The following is a 15,654-nucleotide window of genomic DNA, read 5'->3' as shown; positions in this document are numbered from 1 at the left end:
TAATTGAGCATATTGGGTGGATAACCCTCCCTGATAGCGGATTGTAAGCCTCCAAGGTATTTGCCTCGAGCAATCAAACATCATGATATTTCATGTCTACGGCTTATCATTATCAAAGGAGTTTCCATGATATTAATCTACAGGTATGTTTTTCCATAATGATATGAATATCTGGGGTTTGATAAACCGCCCTGGTTTTTTCCACTTTAAGTCGCCAGCACATTTCCGGCTTAGATAGCCTTTAGTCTTCTTTCAAAGACTTATATCAGGGTTTTCAAAGGTATTTGTGACCCGCCCTGGTTTAAACCGCCAGGGAACATGCTATTTGCTTGTGTGCAGGGAATATGACAATATTTGATCTGATCCACATGATGGATAATATTATAGGCACAAGTGGTGGATCATAAATTTCAGTTCAGCGGTTTAAGTATTCAAAAGATAAACATGCACGATGGCATGACAGATCATTGTTTTCAAGTCTAGCCTATTACAAGGCCACAGCGGGCCTGCAAATTGGAACCAAGTGTTTTTCAGCACACTGAACTTAAGCCATGATTAAGAGCCGGCGGATGTCAGTTGCCTTCGTCGCGGCGGGTTGATGCTTCCGGGTCATCCTGCTCCAGCTCTTCTTCTTCGCCCATCTAGAAGTCAGGTGACGTCCAGTCGATGCCAGTTAAGGCCTTGAATATAGCTTCATCATCGATAAGTGTGGATGGATCAACATCAGGAGAAAAAGTATGCTTACGTGTTGGAGGGATGAGATCCACAACTTCATAAGCTGGCGCTTTCACTTTTTCATTTTCCTTCGTGTAAGCTGCCTGATACCTGGATAAATCGGCTTCCTCGGCCAGCTTGCTTGCCAGGGAACGCATCTCCTTCACATTTGGCAAAGTCATTTGCATCAAAGCGAGACCCGTCTTCTTTAGGACTTGGACAGCCAGTGGCCATCTCCTCCGGGTCTAGCTCTGCTCGCCACGCTTTGGCCCGACTCAGAGCGGTAATGGCACTAGCTCGGGTGGATGATCGCTTTATCTCTTCAAGTCTTTGGGGCATGACAGACAGTTTGTCCAATACCTCCCTGATGAGTGTGGGTGGCTGTTTGTTGTGGGAGATAGCCGCTATGGTCCGCTGAGTGCCAGTGTATAATTGTTCCACCAGGGTGTACACGGCTTTGAGCTTCACAAGCATATCTTGGCCAAGGTTGGAGCTCCTGGGGCCTGTTGAGCAAACACACTGATATGTCACTAGGTGGGTCAAAGTAAATTGGTGGCGGAAGATTGAAGTGCAATGTCACTTACCAAAGATGGCGGTTGCCATATGATTAATGTGTCGCTTTAAGCCGGTTAACTCTTCAGTCACCGGCTTAAGCGCAGCTTCAGCGTCTTCAGCTCTTTTCAATAGAGCCGCCTTCTCAGTATCCTAGCCAACTCTTTCAGTGTTGAATTATATTTTCAATTTTTCGGATACTTCCAAGGTGGTTTTCAGTTCTGCCCTGGCCTTTGAAGTTTTTGCTTGTTGTGATTTGATATTCTGTCGCAGGTCGACCACTTGTGACTACTTCATGCTTAATTCAGCATGCAAAGAGATAATCAAGCCGTACTTAGAATTTATGATGATCACTCTATTGAAGTCCCAAGAATATTACAAGTACTCTATACTTGGCACTTGGGGGCTAATGTACGTCATTATTTCAAAAAAAAGTACTTGATGACCCGGCTCAATTTTTCAATTTAAGTCGGCTCATGGGGGCTACATATTCGGATTTTAGCAACAAGATTTTAAGTCCCGGTTTAACTATTCAGTTTAGACCGGCTCTTGGGGGCTACTCATTTGGATCTAATGGAGACAAACTGATTTTGAGGAGATACAAGATGAAAGCTATTATTTAAGTCTACAGCATTTTCACTTCTTTCATATCCTCTAGACTTGGCGGCTGACATGGATTCATATGAGAAGGGTTCGGTTGTTTACCTCAAAGCGTTCCTTCATCAGGTTTACCAGGCCGACCTCCATCTCACGGCTGGTATGAAGGCGGTTCAAGTAGCCAGCATGGATTTCCCTTGCGTTAAAGCCGACATAGCTCTCCAGGTCCAAGTTCCATTTGCCTTTATTGGCGGTTAGAACTTCTTCCTTGGCGCTATGTTTCGCTAAGATAGTTGGATTCCCTGGTTCGTTGAAGCTGGTACCAGTGATGATGACGTCCTCGGCAGTTTGTTGAGAAGGAGTTTCCTCAGCAGGCTTGATAGGACTTGGCGGCTTAGTACTGGATGGGTCAGCACCCATTGGATCAACTATGGTATCATAAGTTTCTGGTCATGGGTCATCGGCAGTGGCTTCAGGGTTCTGGTTTGAAGCCTCGGATATTGACAACTGTCGCTCCGGCTCAGTGACCTTTGGATCTTCGGCTGGCTTGCCCATTTAAAACTTCTTGCTTGCTTTGGATATACCATTGAAAGGAAGACATAAAGATATGAGCATATCATCTCAAGGTGTTAATTAAACAAGTAAAATATTGTTACCCAGGGGCAATCTTGAAGGCTGGCAGTTGAGTTCCAGTTGAATCGCCAGAGGATGAATGAGAAGTTCCCTGATAATTTTAGTCGGAAGGATTAAGGGGTTGACGAATAAGACCCGCCTTTGGAAAGGAGAGAGTTGAACTCTGAGACACCTCTTTTAGACGTTTGCGAGGGACCGGCGTGTTGGGTAAGCCGGCATGAAGGTCTCCCCCTCCGCTGTTCTGGGTTGTACGCCGGACTTCATGCTGCTGTTTCTTCAAAATAAAGTTTGGATCCAAGTAAGCTAAAGGGTGAGAAAACCTTACTTTCCGGGTCACTTGCCGAACTTTCTGTCTTGGCAAAGGCTCTGAGTCGGAGGAAATAATAGTTACCTCTTCAGCATCTGCCTGGCTGGTTTCCGCGTCATCCTGAGAAGGGTCGGCGTCAATAAAGATGTACAAAGGAGCCAAGAGAATCAAGTTATACCTCCGACTCATCATCCAGGGTGAATTGCTCTGTTACATCTGTTTTCTTTTGGTTTTCTTGGGACCCTTGGTCTTTGCCCTGGCCTTTTTGGCCAGCTTATCCTGCAGCTTCTTGTTCCGGAAAGAAGAGTCGGCCTGAAGAAAGCAAGTGAGGATAAGGAGAATACAATGTATGATAATAATGAACAAAATAAAAATGGTTTGAAACACTTACAGCTGGAGCCGGGTTAAGGACGCAGAAGGGGTTCAGCCCTGTCTTGTTGCAGTTTTCTACAGTCTCCCCGAGCAAGGACTTGGTCATTTCATTGATATCCTTCTCTTCAAGGCATGTTGAATTAAACCGCAAGGGATCTTTGACATCACCCGTATATGTGCACATTAAACCGGTGCGGCGACTCAAGGGCGTAATCCTCCAGGCAACCCAGCATCGGACCAAATCAATGCCAGTTAGGCCATTAGCCATCAAGGCCCTTATCTTGCTAAAAGCGGGTCCATATTTGGCCCGTTCAGCAGAGCTGATTCGATCTGGAAGTGGGTTCCTTGGGCTAAGCCAGCAGTTACGGAAACCCGGCAGAGGGTTTTCACCCGCCGGAGAAGTGTCTTGGCAATAGAACCAAGTCTGATTCCAATCTTTAGGGTGACTGGGAAGCGAGGCTACAGGAAAGACAATGTCTCTTCGCCTTTGGATAGAAATTCCGCCAAGTTCAAGGATGGGCCCATCTGTCATTTCTGTTTGGCGGTTCAGATAGTAAAATTACCGGAAAAGGTCAACGTTGGGCTCACAAAAGACTTGAAAATTGCAGATGTTGGAGACTGAATTGGGTCCGATGTCTTGAGGGTGAAGCTAATAAAAGTTCAGAACGTCGCGGAAGTTTTTTTAGCCGGGCGGTGAGAAGCCTCGGAGCATGTGATCAGAAAAAACTATGACTTCTCCCTCCTTTGGTTGACAAGGAACCTCGGTTCCTGGAACTCGCTAGTGGATGGCATCTTTAGATGGCAAGACGCCCATGTTAACAAACTCTTGGAGAGATTGTTCTGTGACAGTGGAGACAACCCAGTCGCGGGAAGTAACGGTCTTAGTCATTTTTATCAGGAAAAAGACTAGAAACGACATCATGGCGGGTCAAATTTTTGATGTTAAGCCGCCCAATGGTTAGAAGAAAGCAAATTCATTTTGCAAAGTAAGCCAGTTGGCATTTAAAAAACAATAAATTGGCAAGGCACAGTTGGGTCGGATATTGGCGGTTTAACATTTCTTAAGTAAACCGGCTGGTATATGGCGGGTTATAAAGTATCGTTTGAGCCACCGAGCAGTGACGGTTATGCAGGTGTTTGCGGATCTGAGGTTGAGTGAAATTTCAGTAAGTGCTAGACAAACAGATTCCATAGGTCAGTTCTATAATATTGGATCTACGGCAGTTCCAGAAACAGGAGAAAATTACTAGCCCTAAAACAGTGGAAGAACTACTGCGCGGGGAGTGAATCTCAACACGAGGAAGTGGATCCCTATTTGATAGTAGATATTAGAGGTGACTAAGGCGTCACTTTAGCACCGCGTTTTAGTTCAACTGAAGACGGCATGGTCGATGAACTACGGGAAGAGTGATGAACACCGATGAACAACGATGAACTGCAGAAACCCTAATGCAGATTCGAGGGAAAAAGGAGATAGGTACCTGGAGATGCTGATGAGCAGCGGAGGGGCGCCGCCGTTTTTTGGTCGAGATCAGGTTGATGCAGCGGCAAGTTGATGCAGTCAATGGGGGCGGCGGAGCTCCGATAGCGTTGGTCGTTGCGAGGAAGAAGAAAAAGAGATAGAGGCAGGGGTAAAAGTGAAAAAGAGGGCCCCTGTCCCTATTTATAAGGAGGTGATAAGATGGCATGCGCGGAAATCGAGGTGGTAAAATGATTATGTTAGCCATGCGGGTGCCTCAATTTTCGGGAAGCCCATTAAGATAAAGATCCGTTGGGATATCACGGGTCTTGTGCGGAATTAATGCACATGACGTCATGGCAGGTTATAATGATTCTGTTTATATGATGTCATGGCGGGTTATATCGGTCTACATAAGAATTTGGTACTGAAGCAGTCTGTTAAAGTTAAAGAGTGAAGATTGATATGAACAAGTTCAAATCAACCCAGGGCCTAATGTTGGGGATATAGCTCCGAGGTGTGACCCGCCCAGGAGGGGCCGGGTTACATCGTTGGCGGTTTGACATGAAGAAGGTCCAAAGAGGCCCAAGACGTGAAGACGACAGCTCATGGAAGCAGGCCTGGAGAAAGTCCCAAGACCCGGGCCTGTGAACCGCCGTATGAAGACTTGCTCTGTCAGACTTGATTAGTTAGAAACCGAGCCGGTCATGTTGTGTGAGCCTGCCGGGACTCTATAAGCCTCCGAGTCTCGACCTGTGTATGTAAAGGTGAGACCCGGCGGCGAGTTAACTCAAGAAACAATTGATCGAGAGCTAGGTCAAGCGTATTCGCTCCCTTGTAATCGAGACTCAAGCAATACAACTAGAAGCGGGACGTAGGCTTTTACCTCGTTGAGAGGGGCCGAACCTGGGTAAAGTCCCTGTGTCCTTTGTCCCGTTCAACCCCTTCAAGCTAACCTAGTTGCGATGGCTCCATGGCTACGTCCTTTCACTAGGGCATCTGCCGTGTTAAATCCACGACACAAATCGGAGAAGTGCGTCTTCATAGGATACCCTAAAGAAACAATTGGTACACCTTCTATCACAGATCCGAAGGCAATATCTTTGTTGCCAAGAATGGGTCCTTTCTAGAGGAGTTTCTCTCGAAAGAAGTGTGTGGGACGAAAGTAGAATTTGATGAGGTAACTATACCTACTCTCGAAATGGAAAGTAGCACATCAGAGGAAAGTAGCACATCAAAGAAAACCGTTCCCGTGATGCCTACACCAACTGGAGAGGAAGCTAATGATGATGATCACGAAACTTTGGATCAAGTTACTACTTGACCTTGTAGGTCGAACAAAGCACGTTCCGCACCAGAGTGGTACGGTAATCCTGTCCTGGAAGTCATGTTATTAGACCATGGCGAACCTACGAACTATGAAGAAGCTATGATGAGCCCAGATTCCGATAAATGGCTTGAGGCCATGAAATCTGAGATAGGATCCATGTATAAGAACAAAGTATGGACTTTGGTGGACTTGCCCGATGATTGGCAAGCCATTGAGAATAAATTGTTCTTTAAGAAGAAGACAGACGCTGATGGTAATGTCACTATCTACAAAGCTCGACTTGTCGCAAAAGGTTTTTGACAAGTTCAAGGGGTTGACTACGATGAGACTTTCTCACCCGTAGCGATGCTTAAGTTAGTCCGAATCATGTTAGCAATTGCCACATTTTATAATTATGAAATCAAGCAAATGGACATCAAAGCTGCATTCCTTAATGGATTTCTTAAAGAAGAGTTGTATATGATACAACCAGAAGGTTTTGTCGATCCTAAAGGTGCTAACAAAGTGTGCAAGCTCAAGCGATCCATCTATGGACTGGTGCAAGCATCTCGGAGTTGGAATATACGCTTTGATGAGGTGATCAAAGCACATGGTTTGACACAGACTTACGGTGAAGCCTGTATTTACAAGAAAGTGAGTGGGAGCTCTGTAGCATTTCTAATATTATATGTGGATGACATATTGTTGATTGGAAATGATATAGAATTTCTAGATAGCATAAAAGGATACTTGAATAAGAATTTTTCAATGAAAGACCTCGGTGAAGCTGCTTACATATTGGGCATCAAGATTTATATGGATAGATCGAGACGCTCAATAGGACTTTCACAAAGCACATATCTTGGCAAAAGTTTTTGAAGAAGTTAAAAATGGATCCGTCAAAGAAAGGGTTCTTGCCTGTGTTGCAAGGTGTGAAGTTGAGTGAGACTCAAAGCCCGACCACAGTAGAAGATAGAGAGAGAATGAAAGTCATTCCCAAAGCCATAGGTTCTATAAAGTATGCCATGTTGTGTACCAGACCAGTTGTGTGCCTTGCCATGAGTTTGGCAAGGGGGTACAACTATGATCCAGGAGTGGATCACTGGACAGCGGTCAAAATTATCCTTAGGTACCTAAAGAGGACTAAGGAAATGTTTCTCGGTTATGGAGGTGATAAAGGGTTCGTCATAAAGGGTTATGTCGATGCAAGCTTTAACACTGATCCAGATGACTCTGAGTCTCAATCTGGATACGTATTGAACATGGGAACAATTAGCTAGAGTAGCTCTATGCATAGCATTATAGACATGGACATTTGCAAAGTACACACGGATCTGAATGTTGTAGACCCATTGACTAAAACCTCTCTCACACGCAAAACATGATCACACTCTAGTAAAATCTTTGGGTGTTAATCACATGGCGATGTGAACTAGATTATTGACTCTAGTAAACTCTTTTGGTGTTAGTCACATGGCGATGTGAACTATGGGTGTTAATCACATGATGACGTGAACTAGATTAATGACTCTAGTGCAAGTGGGAGACTGATGGAAATATGCCCTAGAGGCAATAATAAAATGGTTATTATTATATTTCCTTAATCATGATAAAGGTTTACTATTCATGCTAGAATTGTATTGAACGGAAACTTAAATACATGTGTGGATACATAAACAAATACCGTGTCCCTAGTGAGCCTCTACTAGACTAGCTCGTTGATCAAAGATGGTTAAGGTTTCCTAACCATAGACATGAGTTGTCATTTCATAACGGGATCACATCATTAGGAGAACGATGTGATGGACAAGACCCACCCGTTAGCTTAGCATATGATTGTTCAGTTTATTGCTATTGCTTTCTTAATGTCAAATACTTATTCCTTCGACTATGAGATCATGCAACTCCCGGATACCGGAGGAATACCTTGTGTGCTATCAAACGTCACAACGTAACTAGGTGATCATAAAGATGCTCTACAAGTATATCCGAAGGTGTCTGTTGAGTTGGCATGGATCGAGATTAGAATTTGTCACTCTGAGTATCGGAGCGGTATCTCTGGGCCCTCTCGGTAATACACATCACAAGAAACTTGCAAGAAAAATGACTAAGGAGTTAGTCACGAGATGATGTATTACGGAATGAGTAAAGAGACTTGCCGGTAACGAGATTAAACTAGGTATGAAGATACCGACGATCGAATCTCGGGCAAGTAACATACCGATAGACAAAGGGAATTACATATGTTGTCATATGGTTCGACGATCTTCGTAGAATATGTAGGAACAAATATGGGCATCCAGGTTTCGCTATTGGTTATTGACTGGAGAGGTGTCTCGGTCATGTCTACATTGTTCTCGAACCCGTAGGGTCCGCACGCTTAATGTTCATTGACGATATATTATTATATGAGTTATGTGATTTGGTGACCGAATGTTGTTCGGAGTCCCGGATGAGATCACAGACATGATGAGGAGCTCCAGAATGGTCCGGAGGTAAATATTGATACATAGGACGATGCTATTTGGATACCGGAAGAGTTTCGGGAGGTACTGGGTAGTCATCGGATCACCGAAAGGGGTTCCGGGAACCCCCGGGAGGTTAATGAGCCATATGGGCCAAAGGGGGAGGACACACCAGCCCACAAGGGTTTGGCGCGCCCCTCCTAAGGCCGCAACCCTTGTGGAGAGAAGGAAAGGGGGGAGTCAGCCTCCCCCTTCCTTCCCTCTCCTCACCTTTCCTTCCCCCTTGTGCAAACAAGGTAAGGGGGGCGCCATAGGACAGGAGCCCAAGGGGGGGGGGGCGGCCACCCTTGGGGCGCCTCCTAGCTGCCTTCCCTCCTCCCATCTATATATATGAGGGAGGGGCGCCACACAAAGGCCACGACAATCTCTTAGCCGTGTGCAGCGCCCCTCTCCACAGTTTTGTCCCTCGGTCATATTTTTGGAGTGCTTAGGCGAAGCCCTACAGAGATAGCATCAACACCACTGTCACCACACCGTCGTGTTGCAGGAACTCATCTACTACTTCGCCCATCTTGCTGGATCAAGAAGGCGGGGACATCACCGAGCTGAACGTGTGCTGAACGCGGAGGTGCCGTACGTTTGGTACTTGGTTTTTTTGATCGCGAAGAAGTTCGGCTACATCAACCGCGTTAATAAACGCTTCCATTTACGGTCTACGAGGGTACGTAGATACTCTCTCCCCTCTCGTAGCTATGCATCTCCATGGATAGATCTTGCGTGTGCGTAGAATTTTTTTGTTTTCCATGCGACGTTCCCCAACACTTTTCTCTCATAATATGCCAAGTTTACACAAAGAGGGAGAATGCCGGCAGCTGGAATTCTGTACCTGAAAAAGCTATGTCAGAGTCACCTATTCTGCACATCTCCAAATGAGCTAAAAATTTAAGGAGAGTTGTTTTGGAATATATGAGGAATATTGGAGCAAATAACTACCAGAGGGGGCCCAACAGGTGGGCACAGCCCACCTGGGCGTGCCCTGGTGGGTTGTGCCCTCCTCGGCCCACCTCCGGTGCCCCTCTTCTGGTATATAAGTCATTTTGACCTAGAAAAAATAAGGAGAGGGCTTTCGGGACGGAGCGCCGCCGTCTCGAGGCGGAACTTGGGCAGGAGCACTTTTGCACTCCGGCGGAGCGATTCCGCCGGGGGAACTTCCCTCCCGGAAGGGGAAATCATTGTCATCATCATCACCAAAAACTCTCACATCTTGGGGAGGGCAATCTCCATCAACATCTTCAACATCACCATCTCCTCTCAAACCCTAGTTCATCTCTTGTGTTCAATCTTTGTACCGGAACCTGAGATTGGTACTTGTGGGTGACTAGTACTGTTGATTACATCTTGTAGTTGATTACTATATGGTTTATTTGGTGGAAGATTATATGTTCAGATCCATTATGCTATTTAATACCACTCTGATCTTGAGCATGATTATCACTTGTGAGTAGTTACTTTTGTTCTTGAGGTCACGGGAGAAATCTTGTTGCAAGTAATCATGTGAACTTGATATGTGTTCGATATTTTGATGATATGTATGTTGTGATTCCTTAGTGGTGTCATGTGAACGTCGACTACATGACACTTCACCATATTTGGGCCTAAGGGAATGCATTGTGGAGTAGTTATTAGATGATGGGTTGCTAGAGTGACAGAAGCTTAAACCCTAGTTTATGCGCTACTTCGTAAGGGACCGATTTGGATCCAAAAGTTTAATGCTATGGTTAGATTTTATCTTAATACTTTTCTCGTAGTTGCGGATGCTTGCGAGGGGGTTAATCGTAAGTAGGAGGTTTGTTCAAGTAAGAACAACACCTAAGCACCGGTCCACCCAAATATCAAATTATCAAAGTAGCGAACATGAATCAAACCAACATGGTGAAAGTGACTAGATGAAATTCCCATGTACCCTTGAGAACACTTTGCTTATCATAAGAGACCGTTTTGGCCTGCCCTTTGTCACAAAAGGATTGGGCTACCTTGCTACATATTATTTGCCGTTACCGTTACTTGCTCGTTACAAATTATCTTGCTATCAAACTACCCATTACTTATAATTTCAGTGCTTGCAAAGAATACCTTGTTGAAAACCACTTGTCATTTGCTTATGCTCCTCGTTGGGTTCGACACTCTTACTTATCGAAAGGACTACAATTGATCCCCTATACTCGTGGGTCATCAGTCACCCCAAGACCAGGTAGCAATGATGTGCTCGGAACTAAGGCAGGTGTTGTCTCCGTTGCTGTCACAACCCAAAACGAGAGAGCTCCCGAAGAAACAGAGGAAACCACGGCAGAAGAGGCCGCCGGTATCCACACCACGGCGGAGCGTGCGGCTGGCCAAGGGTGGTCGCATATCGAAGGCGTCCAAACAGTAGGCGGTGCTCATCAGGAAGTTATGCCTAGCCAATGAGGGAGATGTGATTACGAACGAAGCTCTTCAGGCGTATGTCAATCTGTTCGACAACCTCTGGTGGACAGCCATGTGAAGGCCCTTCTCGCCTTGTTTGTATGGGATGCGTCGGCACTTCCTCTCTTGGGAGACGACGAGGAGGTAGTACTTGGCCAGTAGCGCCTTGGCGACTAGTGGTGGTCGTGGTGGGTTTTTGATATGGCATCACAACCCCCGAAGTTATTGGTGTGGAATGTGCGCAGACTTAACTACCCGGCGTACCGTAGCTCTGTGTACCAGGTAGTGATGGTGGCTGCCGTCAGCATTGTTTGTCTTCAGGAGACGAAAATGGAAGTGATGACAAGCGAAGTTGTAAAACAATGCCTTGGTAATAAATTCGAGAACTTCTACTATGTCCCTGCGGTTGGCACAGGTGTGGTGGTATTCTGCTGGCTTGGGGCAGTTTGGTGGTATCGGCCTCCAACTTGCACATTACGACTAACACGCTCACCACTCTCTTCAAGCAAGAAGGAATGCCTATGTGGTGGTTGACGGGAGTGTACGAACCGCAGAGTGATGCGGAGAAGGTGGAGTTCCTACAAGAACTGCGAGACGTACGAGATTTGCACGTGGGACTGTGGGTGGTCGTGGGGGATTTTGCTGGTGAACCCGGAGGATAAGAATAATACCACGATAAACCATAGGATGATGATAAGATTTCGAGCACTCTTGAACAAGCTCGAGCTCAAGGAGCTATATTTGAACGGCAGGCGTTACACGTGGTCGAACGAGCGAAGAAGCCCCACATTGGAGAAAATTGACCACTTTTTCATCTCCAACTCGTGGGAAGAAATTTACGCGCTCCATCTCTTGACAGCTTTGGGCTCGGCAATTTCTGACCACTATCCCCTTCTTTTGGACCTAGACGCAGATTTTTAGTTGGGCCTTCATTTCAATTTTGAGGGCTTTTGGCCCAAAGTGGAGGGTTTCCTTGACATGGTCAGTGAAGCCTGGCAGTCCGTACCATATGAAGGGAACCCCTTCGTCGCCTTGGACAACAAGCTACATGCAACGACAAAAGCATTACAAAAATGGAGCGATCGCTGGATTGGGAACGTTCGGCTCCAACTCCCCATTACGATGGAGGTAATCGGGCGGCTTGACAAAGCAATGGATTCTAGGCAATTGTCCGATCAGGAGCACGGGCTATGGAAGTTGTTGAAAAAGAGGCTCCTGGGGCTATGCTCGCTTGAGCGCTCGATTGCGCGGCAGAGATCTAGACTCCTGCAGCTTAAGGAAGGGGGCGCGAACACGACCTTCTTTCAGAAGCACGCAAGGCATAGACAGCAGAAGAACGTGATCACTATGTTACAGCATGACGGTGTAATCTACATGGGGCAAGAGAATATTGCGGAGGTGGTGGATGAATACTATGCATGCCTGCTCGGATCGGCGGCGCCCCGATTGGCCGCGGTCAACCTAGACCGGCTCGATCTCCCATATCACGACCTCACGCACCTGGAGGAGCCATTCACCGTAGAAGAGGTGGAAAAGGTTATCAAATCAATGCCACTTGACAAGGCTCCGGGCCCGGATGGTTTCACAGGCAGATTCTATGTGGCTTGTTGGCAGATCATCAAGGTAGACTTCATGCGGGCACTCGAGCAGTTCTACGGGACATGACAGGGCTCGCGGAAATCAACAAGGCGCTAATGTCCCTCCTCCCTAAAACACATGGGGCGGTGGATATCAAAGACTATAGGCCGATAAGCCTAATAAGTGGGCCGGCAATTTTTTTGCCAAGATCTTGGCCACCAGACTAGCAGTGTATCACCCGCGGTTGGTGGGCCCGCATCAAAGTGCGTTCATTTGTGGTCGCTCACTTCACGACAATTTTATGCTGGTACAATGCACGGCAAGGCGGTTACATTCGATGAAGAACCCATCAGTTTTGCTCAAACTGGACATCATCAAAGCTTTTGACACCATCCAATGGCCTTTCCTGCTCGAGGTGTTGCGGGGAATGGGTTTTGGAGAAAAGTGGATTGCTTGGATATGTGGATTGCTGGCCACCTCTTCGACGAGAATTATGGTTAATGGTCTGCCGGGACGACCAATTTTGGCCTGCCAGGGTTTTAGGCAAGGGGACCCACTGTCCTCAATGCTCCCCAATGGAGCCGCTTCGAGCTATCTTCCAGTACGCCACAGAAAAAGGATTACTAGCGCAGCTAGCCAGATCGGGTCTACGACAACGGATCTTTATGTTCGCGGATGACGTGGTCGTATTCTTCAAACCTAACAACCTCGAGGCGCGCACTTGTCATGCAATTCTGCGGATCCTTGGCCAGGCTTCAGGTTTGGTTGTCAACATGAGCAAGAGCGTGGCACTGTCGATCCGCTGCTCTCAAGATGAGATGATGTTGGTTACTGATATCTTGGAATGCCCCACGGCCCCGTTCCCGTGCAAGTACCTAGGTTGCCGCTGACACTAAGGAAGCAAACGGCAGCCCGACTACAAAGTCTTGTGGGTAGAGTGGGCGACATGCTGCCACTCTGGAAGGCGACCATGTTACCAAAAAGTGGTAGGTTACTGCTCATCCAGTCGGTGTTGTGTGCAATCCCAGTGCACTTCATGATGGCCTTAAACTTGCCGACGAAGACGATCTCAGCCTTGGCCAAGATTTTCCGTGGCTTCCTATGGTGTGGAAAGAAAGAGGCCAGAGGAGGAAACTGTTTCGTAGCTTGGGAGGCGGTGTGCAGGCCAAAGTGGGCCGGCGGACTTGGGATCCCCAACCTACAATGGCTAAACAAAGCTCTTCAAGCCCGATGGCCATGTCTATAGAAATACGACAAGGACAGGCCCTGGAGAGAATTCCAAGTCAATGTGCCAAAAGAGGCTATGGCATTGGTACATGCTACTGCGAGCACGATGGTGGGCGACGGGAAGTCCACTCTATTCTGGGAGGACAAGTGGTTGAATGGATCTCGGGTGTGTGAGCCCCTCTGATATATGACAAAATCCTGCCTAAAATTAGAGGAATGAAGTTAGTCGCGGACTTGAAAACTACAGCTGGGCAGGCGACATTGGACCGGATCTCACGGCGGATGCGCTACTTCAGTTCCTTCGCCTTTGGTTGCAAGTTACGGTGATGCAGGTTGCAGAGGATGTGGATGGTGTGGTTAAGTAGAGTTGGGAGAAAAACGGTCAGTTCTCAGCTCGTTCGGCATACGCAGCTAGATTCATGGGGCTCGAGGTGTCGCAGATGGCGGCATTTACTTGGGGATCGCTGGCACCCCTCCAATGCCATTTTTTCGCCTGGCTAGCCTTCAAGAACAGATGCTGGACTTCGGATCGCCTTGCCCGTCAAGGGCTACCTCATCAGGAGTCATGCCCGTTATGCAATCAAGGGGAGGAAATCATATAGCACCTGCTAATTGACTATGTGTTTGGAAAGCAAATCTGGCATTGGTTGGGGAGGATCACGGGTAGGCCGGCTTTTGAGCCTCTTGCAGATGAAGATTTAGGTGCGTGGTGCACCAGGCAGGACACGACCGTTATGGACCAGAAGTCAACAAGAGCTAAATGCCTCCTGACTATGTGGATGCTCTGGAAGCACAGAAATGACGTGGTGTTCAACGGCGTCGCCAAGGCTGGGTTGCTCAAGAAGGGCACAGATAGACTTGAGGTAGAGGTAGACCGGTGGGCCATAGAGTCATAGTAGGTCTTAGTTTTCTTTCCGCGGTAGTGCCGAAAAATCCGGCATGTAAATAAACTTTGTTGGGGAGTCTTCCCTCTTCTTCTTCAATGAATGATACGCATACTCGTGCATATTCGAGAAAAAAATGTTGAAAATGTTTTTAAATACACACTGAACTTATTTATAATACACGATGAACATTTTTGTAATATATGATGACCATTTCAAAATACATATTGAACATTTTATAATACACGATGAACATTTTTGTAATACATGATGACCATTTTTAAAATATATATTGGACATTATATAATACACGATGAACAGTTTTATAATACCCCATGAACATTTTTTGGAATTCTGAACATTTTTTGAAAACACAAGCCACTTCCAAGAAAAAACCAAAACAAAAGAAATGAGAAACCCAAAAAACGAAAAACAAAACAAAACAGAGAAACCTACAGAAAAAACGAAACAGAAAAGGCAAAGAAAGAAGCCGCACTGGGCCAGCCGGCTGGGCGTGCGCTGGGCGTCGTGGCGAATGTTTTGCAACGGCTACATGGGCTGCTCCTCGCGAAAAAGAAGGTTAGTCCATGGGCTGCTTCCAGTACACGGGCCCCGCTGTGGCAACACGCCATGTAGTTTTCGCGGGAATCCAATGCCGAAATCGCTCACCGCGGGAATCCAACGTCGGTCTGGTGCCTTCTGGCGCCTTCCAGAACTCTCCACAACCTCCCACACCCGTCTGATCAGATCAGCACCAAGCACAAACTTTGAAGGGCGGCGGATATTTTCTTTCCCCGGCCTCCGCCTCGCCAGACGACGCCGCACTGTATTTCATTTGAATTTCAAATCGAAAACGGAAAAACTTTCTCGCATCCCGAGGAGAGGCGGTTACGGGTGCCAGAGGAGCACGAGAGAGGCCACCCCACCCACCCGCCCACACTCACGTGCCGCGCTCGCACCCCCCGCGGCCGCATCCGGGCCGTCCGCGCGCGCAGCTGGCCGCGCCCCACCCGAACCGACGCCCAGGATCGCGCCCGCCACCCGCTTGGCTTAGTGTCCACGGCTCCTCCACCTATATAACCCGCCCCCCACCC

Source organism: Triticum aestivum, chromosome 4D (genome assembly GCF_018294505.1).
Source record: "Triticum aestivum cultivar Chinese Spring chromosome 4D, IWGSC CS RefSeq v2.1, whole genome shotgun sequence".
NCBI lineage: Eukaryota > Viridiplantae > Streptophyta > Magnoliopsida > Poales > Poaceae > Triticum > Triticum aestivum.
The sequence above is the reverse complement of the archived record's forward strand: the minus strand, read 5'-3'. Positions refer to the sequence as shown.